This window comes from Python bivittatus, unplaced genomic scaffold (genome assembly GCF_059951505.1).
Source record: "Python bivittatus isolate LINGU-HERP-01145 unplaced genomic scaffold, Pbiv_v1 ctg000980_np1212, whole genome shotgun sequence".
Classification (NCBI taxonomy): domain Eukaryota; kingdom Metazoa; phylum Chordata; class Lepidosauria; order Squamata; family Pythonidae; genus Python; species Python bivittatus.
This window is the reverse complement of record NW_028277125.1, coordinates 41,778,229-41,793,259: the sequence shown is the minus strand read 5'-3', so window position 1 is coordinate 41,793,259 and position 15,031 is coordinate 41,778,229.

Below are 15,031 nucleotides of genomic sequence, written 5' to 3'. Positions count from 1 at the left end.
AATTTCTTTAAATAAACATTCTGCATTCCCCTTAGTTCCCCATTTGCATGTTGAGCCCTTTTAATTTTAAATGGTTGCAAAGAACAGTCAGCAGGCATGAAAATAGTCCTACTTTATTGTTACCAAACCAGTAGTTGTTTCTATTGTAGACTGTCTAAAATGCAATTTAGATATACTTTGGATACCTTAGGACAGCTTTCCCAAGCTGAACACTGGTCAGATGTTTTGGACTATTCAAACCATCACTCTTGACACTTCATCTTATTGGTGGGATAATAGGAGTGGTAGTTGGAGGCTGTAGAAGATTTCCATGCTGGAGAAGGCTGCACAAGCAAGATTTATCTGGTATTGACTGATTGATTTCAACTTGATTATTTAGGCCTGAAATCCAGAGGTTGAACGGTGAAATGGGGGGAGGACATATGAAGATAGAGGTATCACATCATTGCAACACAAGCTCTGCCCTTTTTCTATGTGCATTATGACATCACATAGACATTCAAAAGGACAGAAATTGCTTTGTGACAGCATGACACTACTTCCAGAATTTTGACCAAAGCTTCTTTATTATAACCATACAGGCAGAAGATACAGTATACTCAAATATGTATATCAAATACACACAGACACACACCCCTAAATTCTTTAGATATAGTAAAGGTAAACATAAAACACAAGAAAGTAACATAGCAAAGTAAGAGAGATAATAGTGGTGATCATGAATATTAATACAATTCTTCAATTACAAGATGAACAGAACAAATGGAAGCACAAAATCAAACAACCTGGAAGGATATATCAAAGACCTGACTAGACAGAAAAACAACAGATATGCTTTATGGTCTCTGCCAGGGTATTTCTTCAGAATGGAATAAATATCATCTGAGGCTCCCTGTAAAGGCAGGAACAGAGGAGCATATGGTTCAAGGACTCCACTGAATCGTGCCCACAAGGGTATATGCACGGATGTAGGGGGATATTCTTATAATGCCCCAATAAGACTGCAGAGGATAATGTGTCCAACCTGGCCAAGGGGAAGGCCCAACAAATTGTAAAACTGTAATGGAGGAAAGTTAGGGTGACAGCACACCCCCATTTGGGGGGGGGAACCCACAGACTGTGAGATTGGATATTAGGCTTAGACTGGTTTGAAATCAATGTCTCTACCTGGCAGGGGAAATGCCATGACAAAATCCTACAATCCTGCAGACACCTCTGCCAGGATCCAAATAAATGCTGAAATGAAAATGCCTCCATTACTTTTGTTAACTTTTTAAAGATGACTGAAAAGGGGTTAAGCTGCCTACAAGGCTGAAAAAGCAGATATCAGCTTCTTTTTGAATAATAGATATATACAGAAAAGTATTTCTAGATGTCATAACATTGACAAAAAATAAAGCTGATTACATGATGCTCATTATGATTTCCATAATGAGTTCTTGGAATGGATAAAAACTGTAGCTTTAAGTCTTCCACTCCATGTATAGAGCCCTTCTTCCTAACAATAAGCAAGGGGGAAAAGAGAAAAGGAACCTCCCATATCTTACCATGGAGTCTGAAAAGACAAAGGAGACTGCCTTCCTGGTGAGCTGGGGGCAGGTAGAGGATGTTATCATGCATTCCTCCCCTCAAGAAACAGTTAGTGGCCCATACTTGCTCTGGGTAAACTTATCTGGATCAGCCCTATGTGTTTTCTGCTCCCAGTTCATTAAGCCTTTTGTGCAGCCCCCTTGTGTCTTATGCTATCTGTCTGTCTGTCTGTCCGTCCGTCTCTCCTTTTCTCTCTCTCGTTGGAATTGTTTCAATTGTGCTTTTTTGAAGCTTATATTTGACTACACTCAGATCTGTTTGTTTATTACACACACACACACACACACACATTTATGGCTGGGGTCAGTTTATCTGAAGGACCGCCTTTTCCAAGTTACATCTACCCGACCCACCAGATCAGGGAGGCAAGTTATGTTACAGGTCCCTCACATTAAGGAGGTTCACCTGGACTGAGAAAAAGGGACTTTCCAGTGATGGCTCCCTCCCTATAGAATATCATACCCCCAGAGATATGATTGGCCCCCACCTTAATACTCTTCTGAAAGGCCCTGAAGAGATGGTTTGGCCAATGGGCCTGGGGATCCCAAATTGATTTGGAGCCCATCAAATGGCTTGTCTGAATGTGTTGTTGTCATCAGGGGGGTGGGGGTGTAGTGGGTTTTGTATTTCGGGTCTGATTTCGGTAAGCCACCCAGTCACCTTGTGTGAGTTGGGTGGGTATATAAATTTGCTTAATAAATATCAACTTATATGGCTGCCCATTTCAAAATCATGACTCTGGGCAGCTAACAAAGTTAAAAGAAAGCATACAAAATTAGCTTCTCTCCAGATAAAGAACTCTAGCATTACATGGTAACTTTCCACTGAAAGTTCCACTTCCTTGACTAGGTCTTTATTCTTTCTTACAGTATTATCTAGTCAAAAATAATTATTCCTCCCATGTCTTACTCCATCCTCTAAAGAATAAAGTTATCTGGAAGAAAAGTCAGGAATTTCCTAGAGGAACCACATCCCCATTACTCTTCATGCCTACTTGAAAAATTTGAGTTCGTTTTTGGAAGACATCTTCTCTATTACTGAAGAAGCAATAGAAGACACCAACAGTGTAGCTCATCCCATTACTCCCTTCTTTTAATCCAAATGCTCTCTCCAAAATTATTCATTTGGCATTCTGAGTAGGAATGGATGCTTTTAACATACAGTGCCAGTATTCCCTTTCTGTTGCTTCTGTTCCTTATGAACAAATTGTATCTTTCAACTGCTATATTAACATGAGATTCATCCACAAGATCTCCATTCCATATGACAATGGATAACAGCTCCTAGTCAAGTTTGGCTGATTTTGGAAACTAAGCATTGTGGAGGACCACCTAGGAATTCCAGGGTTATTGGCTAAACTGGGAAGTTAAGACGTCATCCTAAAAGAAAGCAATGGCAAAAGATTTCTATAATGTTGTGAAGAAAACTATTTGGATGCAGTCCTAATCTTTACCCCTTTTTTTTATGGGTGGCTGCATCTTTACATTTTTTTTTTTTACTAAGAATTCAAGCTCATTCAGTTTATTGCTGATACTTGGAGCATACAGAAGGCTATGAACTTTATGAGCCAATGTTCTACCTGATTCTTCTTTCTGTAGTTAATAGGTCCTGTTACAGCAACACTTCTACTTTTTTCTATACTGCACAAGGATCTTACATCAGGTTTTTAAAATCTCCAATCCATACATAATTCCAATTAAAGACCTCCTGTTCAAATTCACGGTGTTATGGCAAATTTTTTTAATAGCTTTTGTGAGATGCAACTCCTTTTGTGTCATCTATATAATTCAAATCATTGTCCCAGAAATCAAATTTCTCCCATAAACACTATTTGCTTAGCCAGTCCTTCATTTGCAGTATTTTTCTTTCCTTTTCCAAACCTCTTCCATAGATTGAAAAGATGGATGAGAACACCACTTGGGCATCCATGTTCTTGAGGTTCCTTCCAAGTTTTTCAAAATCCATAATTATATGTTGTAGCTATTCTTTGCAGTATTATTTGTCCCCAAATAGAATAGCAAGAGTGGATAACTGTCAGTAGATTGATAAGTGTTGAAAGTTGTTCTGTCACATCCTTGATTTGTGTTCCTGACACATATTTGTTTTGACTTTATTTCTTCTTGATTCCTATCAGATTAACCAATTATATTGTTCAGTTAAAGAGAAAAGAAAATATGCCATTTTTACAGTTACCCAATCAAAAGATTCTTTAATGCCACTGATGGACTGTATGTAACAATATGATCTTGTTTCAGGTTATTGGATAAACAAAAAAATTAAATGTTGATATAGAATTTGGTAAAGGAAGAAAAGCAATACCTGGATTTAACAACAGGGTTTAACATTACTGTATAAAAGGGTTAAATATTTAGGAATCTATCTGACAAAAAATAAGATTTATTTTAAAATAATTATTTATTGAACTGCAAAAGCATAACAGTAGATGCCCCTTCATGGATCACTGCCTTGTCGTGGCGAAGGGGCTTGCGTAACTCAGTGAAGCCATGAGCTATACCGTGCAGGGCCACCCAAGACGGACAGGTCATGACAGAGAGTTCTGACAAAATGTGGTCCACTGGAGAAGGAAATGGCAACCCACTCCAGTATCCTTGCCAAGAAAACCCCATGGACAATGTTAAAAGGCTAAAAGATATGACGCCGGAAGATGAGCCCCTCAGGTCGGAAGGTGTCCAATATGCTACTGGGGAAGAGCGGAGGACATTTCCAAGTAGCTCCAGAAAGAGTGAAGCGGCTGGGCCAAAGCCGAAAGGACGTTCAGCTGTGGATGTATCTGGAAGCGAAAAGAAGGTCCGATGCTGTAAAGAACAATATTGTATAGGTACCTAGAATGTAAGATCTATGAACCAAGGCAAGCTGGATGTGGTCAAACATGAGATGACAAGATTGAACGTCGACATCTTGGGAATCAGCAAACTGAAATGGACGGGAATGGGTGAATTTAATTCGGGTGACCATTATATCTACTACTGTGGGCAAGAAACCCTTAGAAGAAATGGAGTTGCACTCATAGTGAATAAGAGAGTGGGAAAGGCAGTAATGGGGTACAACCTCAAAAACGACAGAATGATCTCAGTGCGTATCCAAGGCAAACCATTCAATATCACAGTCATCCAAGTCTATGCCCCAACCACTGATGCTGAAGAAGCTGAAGTTGACCGCTTCTATGAAGACCTACAACACCTTCTAGAACTAGCACCAAAAAGATGTCCTTTTCATCATAGGGGATTGGAATGCTAAAGTAGGAAGTCAAGGAGTAATCGGAATAACAGGCAAGTTTGGCCTTGGAGTACAAAATGAAGCAGGGCAAAGGCTAATAGAGTTCTGTCAAGAGAACAAGCTAGTCATAGCAAACACTCTTTTCCAACAACACAAGAGACGACTCTACACATGGACATCACCAGATGGTCAATACCGAAACCAGATTGATTATATACTTTGCAGCCAAAGATGGAGAAGCTCTATACAGACAGCAAAAACAAGACCAGGAGCTGACTGTGGCTCAGATCATGAGCTTCTTACTGCAAAATTTAGGCTTAAATTGAAGAATGTAGGGAAAACCACTAGACCACTCAGGTATGACTTAGATCATATTCCTTGTGAGTACACAGTGAAGGTGATGAATAGATTTAGAGGATTAGATTTGGTAGACAGAGTGCCTGAAGAACTATGGAGGGAGGTCTGTAACATTGTACAGGAGGCAGCAACTAAAACCATCCCAAAGAAAAGAAATGCAAGAAAGCAAAATGGCTGTCTGATGAGGCTTTACAAATAGCTGTGGAAAGAAGGAATGCGAAAAGCAAGGGTGAAAGGGAAAGATATAAGCAACTGAATGCAGATTTCCAGAGAATAGCCAGGAGAGATAAGAAGGCCTTCTTAAATGAACAATGCAAAGAAATCGAGGAAAACAATAGAATGGGGAAGACTAGAGATCTCTACAAGAAAATTGGAGATATGAAAGGAACGTTTAGTGCAAAGATGGGCATGATAAAGGACAAAAAGGCAGGGACCTAACAGAAGCAGAAGAGATTAAGAAGAGGTGGCAAGAATACACAGAAGAACTATACAAGAAAGATCTTAATGTCCCTGATGTCCACGTTGGTGTGATCACTGACCTTGAGCCAGACATCCTAGAGAGTGAAGTCAAGTGGGCCTTAGGAAGCATTGCTAACAACAAAGCTAGTGGAGATGACAGTATTCCAGCTGAGTTATTTAAAATACTAAAAGATGATGGTGTTAAAGTGCTGCACTCAATATGCCAGCAAGTTTGGAAAACGCAACAGTGGCCACGGGATTGGAAAAGGTCAGTTTACGTTCCAATTCCAAAGAAGGGCAACGCCAAAGAATGCTCAAACTATCGCACAATTGCACTCATTTCACATGCTAGCAAGGTTATGCTCAAAATCCTACAAGCTAGGCTTCAGCAATACATGAACCGAGAACTACCGGATGTACAAGCTGGGTTTCGAAGAGGCAGAGGAACTAGAGATCAAATCGCCAACATTCGCTGGATCATGGAGAAAGCACGAGAGTTCCAGAAAAATATCTACTTCTGCTTCATTGACTATGCAAAAGCCTTTGATTGTGTGGATCACAACAAACTGTGGCAAATTCTTAAAGAGATGGGAGTACCAGACCACCTTACCTGTCTCCTGAGAAATCTGTATGCGGGCCAAGAAGCAACAGTTAGAACCGGTCATGGAACAACCGATTGGTTCAAAATAGGGAAAGGTGTACGACAAGGCTGTATACTGTCACCCTGCTTATTTAACCTATATGCAGAGTACATCATGAGAAATGCCAGGCTGGAAGAATCACAAGCCGGAATTAAGATTGCAGGGAGAATCATCAACAACCTCAGATATGCGGACGATACCACCCTAATGGCAGAAAGTGAAGAAGAACTAAAGAGCCTCTTGATGAGGGTGAAAGAGGAGAGTGCAAAAGCTGGCTTGAAACTCAACATTAAAAAAACTAAGATCATGGCATCTGGACCCATCAATTCCTGGCAAATAGAAGGGGTAGAAATGGAAGCAGTAGCAGACTTCATTTATTTGGGCTCCAAGATCACCGCAGACGGAGACAGCAGCCATGAAATTAAAAGACGCTTGCTCCTTGGGAGGAAAGCTATGGCAAGCCTAGATAGCATATTAAAAAGCAGAGACGTCACCTTGCCGACAAAGATCCGCATAGTCAAAGCTATGGTTTTTCCAGTAGTAATGTATGGCTGTGAGAGCTGGACCATAAAAAGGCCGAGCGCCGAAGAATTGATGCCTTTGAACTGTGGTGCTGGAGAAGACTCTTGAGAGTCCCCTGGACTGCTAGGAGGTCAAACCAGTCAATCTTAAAGGAAATCAACCCTGATTGCTCATTGGAAGGATCGATAATGAAGCTCAAGCTCAGATATTTTGGTCACCTAATGCGAAGAGAGATCTCTTTGGAGAAGACCCTGATGCTGGGAAAGATTGAAGGCAAAAGGAGAAGAGGACGGCAGAGGATGAGATGGTTAGATAGCATCACTGAAGCAATGAGCATGAAACTGAGCAAACTCAGGGAGGCAGTGAAGGACAGGAAGGCCTGGCGCAATATGGTTCATGGGGTCACGAAGAGTCGGACACGACTTAACGACTAAACAACAACAACAACAACAACAGTAGATGTATTGTCGAAGGCTTTCACGGCTGGCATACAATGGCTGGTGTGGGTCTTCTGGGCTGTGTGGCCGTGTTCTTGAAGTTTTGTTTCCTAACGTTTCGCCAGCACCTGTGACCGGCATCTTCAGAGTGCAGGAGCACAGACAGGAGCAGTTCTCTCTGTGCCCAGGGTGATGTGACCCTTTTGTGGGTATTTATAGAGATCTGGGGGGGGGAAGGGGGATTGGGTGTGTGTGGGGGGGTTGAGTTACTGAGTGGCTGCTTGTTTTGGTGTTTTGGTTGGACCCAACTACTTCTACAGATGGGGCAGACTTCCTGATGGTCTGCCAAAATATCTTTGCATTGATACAAAGAGAAGTAAGCAATATATAAAAGAACATGCAATAACAAGTATTTTACTGAATGTCCAGATAAATACAGAAAAAGAATAAGTTCAGATTCCCCCTACCCTCCTTACTTCATTATTAAATATCTCCTAAAGGGAAAGTATTAAGTTCATTCAGTGGAAAGTTAATAAATCATTCAGATTGCAAGATTTAATTATTAATAACACAAAGAAAAAAATCTTTTGAAACTTTCATTTTACAGTGGTCTAGTTTATCTGACTGGTTTTAGTATCTCTAAATAAGTAGAACAGAACTAAAAGAATTCCAGAAACAAGGAAGAATACTGAGAGGCTTGACCAAATTCAAAAACCTTATAACACGTAATCTGGAACATTTGTTAGGCATACTTATTGGTGAAGTATGAATCATAATCCAAACAACTTAAATATTGCATGATTAAATGGATAACAAATTGAAATGAAAGTAGTAATAGAGATGCAACAATGAGAATTTCAATGGAAGAATATTTTGCTTCTAATATTATTCTAACAGGAAATTGGTATAAGATGTTTTATCGTTGGTATCAACACCAGTTTTGATTGCTAAAATGAGTAACGCTTTTTCTAGAAATTCTTGGAAACATAACGAGTAGGTTGGATCATTTTTTCAGATTTGGTGGCAATGTTGTAATGCTTATCAATTTTGGAAAATGATTCCTACTAGAATGGAACAATTGTTAAAATTGAATTTCCATTTCAACCTGCAATATTTTTATTAAATGTTATTAAACTATATATCAGTGTTACTAACTGTATATTCCCTCCAGGTATGCTGAATTAACTTTATATACATTAACTGCTGCAAAGATATTCTATGCTTCTTATTGGAAAGGCTATCTTTTCTATTTTTATTACCGCATGGAAAGGATGGATAATCAAGTTGTAAAAGTACACTCTGATATCCAAATAACTTTATACAGGTAGTCCCTGACTTACAACCACAATTGGGACCGGAATTTCTGTTGCTAAGCGATGCAGTCTTTAAGTGAGTTGCACCCAATTTTATGACTTTTTGTTGTGGTCATTAAATGAAACATATAGTTGTTAAGTGAATCCCATTGACTTTACTTGTTGGATGCCCCCTGGGAAGGTTGCAAATGACAAACACATGACCCTGGGACACTGCAACTGTCATAAATACATGCCGGTTGCCAAGCACCCAAATTCTGATCAAGTGACTGTGGGGATGCTGCGATAGTCGTAAGTGCAAGGACCGGTCATAAGTCACTTTTTTCAGTGTCGTTATAACTTCAAATGGTTGTTAAACAAATGGCTATGAGTCAAGGATTAACTGTACCTTAAAAGTAATTCAAACTGAAAATAATTCTTGGAATACAATTCAATATATGGATATGTGCCTGATCCAAAATTTGGGTTTTTCAATATATAAAATCTGTATTTCAATTTGATGGGATAGTTAAATCAGAACAGATTTTCAGTTTTCACTTAAATTAATTATTAATATTATTACAATAAATTAATATTAATATAAATGTAATAAATAATCAAAATTAGTGCTGGGTATCTCTTCCAATGATTCGTTTATGTTAGACAGTTTTTCTTTCTGTAACAAAAGCTCTGTCTTTAGTTTATCATACTCATTTGCAGGCTCTGAACAATGTTTATTTAACATATTTCTATTCCACAGAGTCAGGACTGTGTGTGAAACAACAAGAAATCAAGGAATATCCCCATAAAAATATCTAGACTCAATTCAGTCAGTCAGTCAGACTTTATTTCAGCCAAAGACTAGTATAGAATGAAACAGTTAACAAACTGTTTAAAGGGAAAAGAGGAGGACCAAACATAATACACAAGCTAAAAGAATAATACAGAACATTATTACTATTGTTACCACTGTAAGCTATGTCTCTAGGACCAAAAAAATCAGAATATTATTTGTCTAAAACTAAGATATAAAGCTAAAAATCCAAGACAGAAGTAGGTTAAAATAGAAAAGAATAAAAGTGGCATCTATTTATATATATATATTTAGTATTGTTCAAAAGTTAGGCACAGTTATAGTATATTGAGGGATGGGGACTGGTCACCCTAAATCAATTAAGTCATATACATGCTAGTAAATGTTATGCAATATTGATCAGTAAGACTCAAAGCCTATTTAGAAAGTATGGTTTTGAGTGCCTTAAAGAATGTTAGAAATGTAGGAGCCAAGCACATTTCAGGGGGCAGCATATTCCATAAAGGGGAGCCCACAATAGAAAAGGCCTATCTCATGGCCCATACTACTCTAGCCTCTCCTGGGATCCCAGCAGGCTCTTCCTAAGAATCCACAACCAACAGACAGAATCAAGCTTGATAAGGCAGTTCCTACTGCAGTGTTTCTTAACCTTGGGAACTTGAAGATGTGTGGACTTCAGCTCCCAGAATTTCCCAGCCAGCCACTTGAAAAGACCACTCTCAAATATGAGAGTGACATGGACTAAGAGAGTCATGCCGGCTCGGATGTCGCCTGGATTAACAAGGTCCACACCAGATGTTGGGACACCAGAACAATCTGATGTGGGCTACTAGAACAAACCAGATATGGATGAGACAAGAGAACCTGGAATTAATGGAATGCTACTACAACAGTAGACCTAATAAGAGGGGATATATGAAACGTATGAGGGAACTAGGGGTGGACAGAAGATCCACACTAACTGAGAAACAGCTAGTTATTTTCTTTGCAATGTAAAACAGAAGTATGTCTATTCCATGTGAACCTCTCTAAACACAGAGAGAACGAAATATACAGAGAATTATCACATATTATTTTGGGGATGAGAAATAGTAGGGCTGGCATGAGACTCATGGGGATATCATGCTAAAGTATTTGTGCCCCTTATTTTGCACATTCTTCTCTAGGTTTATTCTCAACATGGACATTTTGATTTGTCACAGAAAGGACAGCTATGTAAAGTATGTAGGCAGAATGCAAAATGTTGATAGCATTTGCAGTAAGAGTAAAATTAGAAGCTAAATTTGCATTGTCTACTTTCTTGAAATGTTTCTTAGTTCTGTTTGGATATCTCATTAGGTGTGGGTGTCTTTTTAGCAGAGATTTTGAAAGATTAATTGGTAGTGTTACATTCCATTCTTGCTTTGAATGGTGAATCAGTAAATCATGTCTTTCTAAAAGCCTCTGAAATTGGTCAAACTAAGAAGTGCAAAATGTGTTCCAGAATGGTTTTAAGGGTTTAATTATCAGTGGGGACATATATTTGTGCCTCTCTCTCATGTTTATCATACTTATTTCTCTATATAAATACTGCATACCTCCCTAGAGGTATAACCAGAAGAAAATAAAAGAAGTGATTGTGACTGGGTTGAAGGACAACAAATGCTTCTGTTTTCAAAATCTAGTTCAATGTGAATTTAGATTCAATGGAGACAATTCTTCTGAATTAAATTGTATTTACTTCAACAGAGTTTTTCTTAAATACTGCTTAGATACATGTTGAAATGTAAAGATCATTACTAGAGTTATCTGTAGCCTGTTTAAATACTTAATTAATCTATCAAGCTCTTCTCTGAGACTAGAGGAAGTGATAATTTATAAGGGACAATGATTTTATGACACTGATGAGGAAGTCTGAACTCTCCAACTCTATTAGGGTGAATGAATCACAAGGTTTCCTCATGAGTTAATTAAAAAATCATTTTCCTAATATAATGAAGTTGTACTTGATTCTAGGATTGCTGTGGCTGTCAGATTTATTGCATCTCCAGATGGTCTGGTGAGCTCCTATTCCACCCACTCTCCACAAAGTTTTTTCATCATATTATGAGGTGAGTTTATAAATTTATAATTCCAGTCAGTTTCTGTTGGATTAATATTTCTTTGAGAATTGCTTCTAACTTGGAGGGAAAAAAACCTCAGGAAGATCAAATTTACCTTTTGGGACTACAATCAGTTCCACATGACAGATGATTAATAGTCTGACAAATGACAATTAATTAGCATAGCCAGAGGGTGTTAGAGCCAACTCTAACTAAACATTACGATTATTAAAGGCAATATGTCCCTTAGATAAAGGAGAACTGTTCAGATAGTTCTTAAACTGGCTACCTACCAACAGGACCATAAATTGTTTAGGAAGGATGAGAACTGAGAAGTAGAAAAAATTAAGTTTCATCTTTCATAACAAAAAAAGATGATCAGCGTTCTGAAAAAAAAATAATGGGATGCTTTCATTATGATCTTGGCACTTGATCGTTAGGTTAGTTGCTTAAATTTTTTTCCCAGGGACAGATTATAAACCAATTCTCCCAAATTTGGTGTATTCTAAAGATGTTAATCACACTGTCCTCTGTCTCCCATCAGGATCTCCTTATGTCATTGTGCATCTCATTATTATAAAGTGTTTATCTCCTTAGAATTATACAAGTGGTATATAATTATTATTCAGTATTTGTGGTGATCCAATACATTCCTGGAATTCTATGTTGAGGAATAGTGTCTTTTACTGTGTTTATTCAAAGCACAATATCTTCTATTAGCTAAATACCCCACCTAGGAAATTGCTCTTATTATTATGTTTCAGCCACATATTTGACTTGGCCTGTGCCACAGCAATCAAAGGCACATGCCCATGCTAATTGGTTTTTATTAATTGCTCTAGAAGCCAAACACTATCTCACCTTTATCACTGCTAAATCACCTCTAGTACAGAAATGGTCAGCTATATTATACAAAAGTGCCATTGCTAATTGGGCTCCCACATCTCAATTTCCCAACCTGTCAATTTCTAGGACTGCAAGTACATCATCCCCAATTGGAATGCTCGGGAATTCTCAGAATTGTAATTCATACCTGGAGGATTCCAGCCTGCAGAAAGCTGTTCCACAGCAATGCTCTATTATTTTATTCACCTTTTTCTTCACTGCTTTATTAAAATAATTGGCACATACTTGTCCTTATTTTTAAAAGAGTAGGAAAAATAGAAATACAGCTACTCAACCATTTCAAGTTCACTAGGTATTTCAGGATTAAATATAAATTACAGTATTTCAATGCAGCTCAGCTGACTCTCACTGATCATCTGGAAAGTATCTGAAAAGTATCTTTACAGAGTCCTCATTTGATTTCTCTTTCTCCAGCAAAATGTCCATCCATACTTGTAATGAATAAGCCATTATAAATATCACCATTTTACATTAGAGCCCTTATTATGACAAATAATATACATCTCAGCATTCTAACAGAATTGTCTCTTACTCCAAGATGAGTAATGCCAAGGTGTGCTAACAAACCTGCATGTCTGTGCAAAAGAGTACTATTAATTTAGAATACATTTTGGAATCAATATGCAGAAAATGCACATTTTAAATTTAAAAAACAAGACTGTTTTCTTGGTTACTCCTGATGCATTTCCATCTTTTAAAATCATTCTAAGCTATTGTTTAATTTCATAATCCAAATTCAGTTCAACTAAACTTCATTGCTGTACGTGGTTCAGCAATACATACGTGCCCGATCTATCACTGATCCATATTGATTTATTCAGTGATCAGTAGGGATCATCTAAACCCTGTTCCAAATCTGTTGTTATAGACTTTGAGGTCATCAGGGTATATCTTTTGTTTGAAACAGTGATTGTTTTAGATGTGCACTTCTTTTTCAGAATTTAGCTAATGTTCACTCAAGTTATGTTGACTTCTCTGTTTCTCTACAATATACATCCAACTCTTCAATTGACCCATAATTGGGAGCAAGGCCATGATGTCTGACAGAATTATCAGCTTTGTATTTGAATTTGTCATTGCAAAAAATGACCAGCAAACTCAGCACTAAGTGGGGAGCAGAACTTGCCCATCCCTTTATCATAATTTCTTTGTGGGTTCAGGATTTGCGGATAGTGACAACACCATGCTTAATTGTTATCACTTGCTTTGCTCTTCATTAAATTAATATTATAAATATTCAAAGAGTTTATGGATCATTGACTTCTAACCCTTACCAAAAAATGCAGCTAGATCACAGTATTGCTTCTGAGTAGTACATCCATTCGTGCCCTGTGGGTGGATTTCCCACAGATCTCAAGATGTTCACTGAGAATAAAATGCTGGGCTCTTGCTCTGATTCGGATGGTTCTGAGGGCCTTTGTTTCCAGTTTAAGTGGTATCGTTAGAATATCCGCTGTTATCTTTGTAGATTTCTAGGCTTTCAGTAGCAGCTGTTTCTTAAAGTCATTAGTGCACATCATTCAAACTCACCATTTGCAAAATCTCTCCCGTAAATGAGTAGGTGCCTCCCCATACTGTATAGACAGCTGTAAAATTCTGTTGAGGCATCTGCAGATACATTATTCATTCCTATGAGTTATTAATGACCACATGATTTTTCAGTGACATCAAAAATCCTGTCCACAAGCAAACGATGACAGGTAATAAATAACACAAATAAATAATGTATCACAGTAGACAATGGGTGTTTGGCTTAAGCAACAATAGCCTTATTTTTGTTGTATTTATTTTTTCCAAAAACAGCCTCCACTTCACAGACTGCTTTTATTTGGTCGTTCTATACTTCTATGCTTGGCCAGGTGTATCGGATCTCTGTCAGCAAAGCGCTGAACCACGAAGGTCAGCATTATTGGAAAGAATCAGGATATTAGGAGTAAAAAAAAAAAAGCCCTGAAACACAAAAGTCAAGACTATCTTTGCTTGAAGCAACTCTAAAATGAGCATTCAGGAGGGGATAGTTCTATCCCAATATACAGTAGAAGACATTAGGCTTGAATGGGGCACCATGTCAAAGCTTTTAGCAACTTATATATTTCATACACATGGAAAGTCTAGGTATCTTTGTATGTATTAAGAATGTGCAGATCCATATAAATCCAGTTGGTTATACCTCTGTGTTAGCTAGACAAGAAAAAAATGGCCTTTTTTTACAGATTTTTTTTAAAGGTGCATTTGATTAAAAAAATCTGCTTTCATTAAAGATTTTCTCTGACAGAGCTGTTGAACCCAACTATTCTGATATATGTAGTCGTTAGCACAATTTTTAATGCAAACATTCTTGATGCATGCTTTTTAAACATATTTAGCCTTTTATTGATAATAGCCATTTAAAAATGTAAATGCCCTTTTAAATTTTCATTTCATCCATTATTGGTCAAACAGAAGTTTCACAAACAAATAGTTGAATGTGCTGGGGATGTTGTCTGATGTGCAAAACACAGATCCTCAATAGATTTGGTTCAGTGTTGTTGTAATGCTTTTGCAGACCCCTTTTTATTGGAATTTACTCTGACAGGTATCTGTCATGTTTACATTCCTAATTCAGAGGCATACCTGCTTCCAAACTGTAATCACCATATGCTTCCTGAGGTTGGGTACAGACCTATAAGCTGTTCATTATCCTATATATTCTCTA